General features: G+C 39.7%; 1 protein-coding gene across 1 annotated transcript in view; it reads right to left on the reverse strand.

Moving 5' to 3' along the window:
• Positions 1-485, reverse strand: part of LOC141443440 (uncharacterized) — a 50,996-nt gene extending 50,511 nt beyond the window's left edge. Inside the window, exon 1 of the mRNA XM_074108738.1 lies at positions 393-485. The gene's annotated coding sequence lies outside the window, so the exon portion shown is untranslated. The remainder of the gene's footprint in view (positions 1-392) is intronic.
• Between the last annotated feature and the right edge of the window lie 1,490 nt (positions 486-1,975).

Raw genomic sequence — 1,975 nt, forward strand, 5'->3', positions numbered from 1 at the left:
TAAAATAATAATAAAAAATAAAACAAATTAAGTCGTGATATCAAACACCCTTTGAAAACTACATTATTTCATGTTCACAAAAATGGAAATAATTTTAAGCTTTCGTATTTTTACCCCGGACGCAAAAAGACGGGTGTTATAACTTTGACGCCAATGTTTGTCAGTCTGTCTGTAGCATTGTAGCTCTTAAATGGATGGACTGATTTCGATGCAGTTTTTAAAGTGAAAGCGAGTGTCCTTGCGGTGATTCCTAGCTATGTTTGTTAAAATTGGCCAGATGTTTTGAGATATTCAATTTTGAAATAACATGTCAACTTTTGTTAGGTTATCTATCGACAAAAAAGCTTAAGTAATATAAGTAAGTAGAAATATACAAATATCAAGTTACTTACATGATAATTTGAATACTTAGAACTTCGACGAAACTGACTGGTAATAATTCAATTCATATAAAACAATTTAGAATTTTGATTTATCAAACACAGCTCTCATGTCATGACAACGTTATTTCTGTCATTTCAATAAAATGTTGAGAAGGAATGTTTCTTCTTAGCTGTCAAATTTCGGGTTATTTATTACCTACCTAAAATGTAAAAAACCTGCTTGGTAGAATTCGATACGACAGGTTTTTGTGAGATATTTTGTTCAAGGATTATGTATAGGTTTGTAGGTGTACCATCAGCCAAATATGTGGTCTACCACCCTAAAGTTGATAATCGTTTGCATGTCATAAAACAATAATGCCAAGAGACGTATTTGTCAACTGGAAAGTCCGACCTTAGCGACATAAATTTGATAGGAACTTGTTTGAAAATTGATAGACCACTTATTAGGCTGATGGTACCGGAGGGGCAACTACGGTCCCGCTGAAGCTAATATTATTTAATACGAGAAAGAGAGGGATGGCACGATACGAACTACGATTTTCAAATTTCGTAGTAGCCCTTCTGTCCGCGCCCGCAGGCGTGCGCCCGCGCACGGCAGTGCACGAACTCGCGCCAGCTCAATTTACTATGCATTTTCCCGAACCTATGTCCTTTCCTTACCAGAAAACCGGAGGAGGTTCTCAAGTCGACGCGTATATACTTATATTTTTATTCGTTTATATGATATTTGATCTCGAATCTTGGCTGTTTATATTTAAGTACCTACCTAGTATGTATTATCTTCATACTACTTGCTATAAGTAAGTTTATCCGTTGCCTACTACCTTTAGTACAAACTTTGCTTACTTTAGGACTAGGCTATATTTATTATTTATTTATTATTATTATTATACGACTGGATGGCAAACGAGCAAGTGGGTCTCCTGATGGTAAGAGATCACCACCGCCCATAAACATCTGCAACACCAGGGGTATTGCAGATGCGATCAACCTAGAGGCCCTAAGATGGGATACCTCAAGTGCCAGTAATTTCACCGGCTGTCTTACTCTCCACGCCGAAACACAACAGTGCAAGCACTGCTGCTTCACGGCAGGATTAGCGAGCAGGATGGTGGTAGCAATCCGGGCGGGCCTTGCACAAGGTCCTACCACCTGCATATAGTTGGCATTAATTTATTTTGGTACTAGCCTTTGCCCGCGGCTCCGCCCGCGTGGTATTCGGTTATCGCGCGCTGTTCCCTCGGGAACTGCATTTTTCCGGGATAAAAAGTAGCCTATGTCACTCTCGGGCCCATAAACTATCTATATGCCAAATATCACGTCGATCCGTCGCTCCGTTACGGCGTGAAAGACGGACAAAACCACTTTCGCATTTTTTATAATATTAGTATGGATTGATGAGTCAGAAAAAATATTTTTGTATGGAAAAGTACTACGAGACTATGCCCACTAGTCCGTTCCTGCCACGTTCCTATTACGGTCATGGCACGATACGGTGAAGTGGATAGCCTTTAAAGTCAACGGAAGCCAAAAGTAACCCGAGGCCTTATTGCCTAATGTTTCTGACGTTCGCGATCGCGATAAACTGA

Source organism: Choristoneura fumiferana, chromosome 27 (assembly GCF_025370935.1).
Source record: "Choristoneura fumiferana chromosome 27, NRCan_CFum_1, whole genome shotgun sequence".
Classification (NCBI taxonomy): Eukaryota; Metazoa; Arthropoda; class Insecta; order Lepidoptera; family Tortricidae; genus Choristoneura; species Choristoneura fumiferana.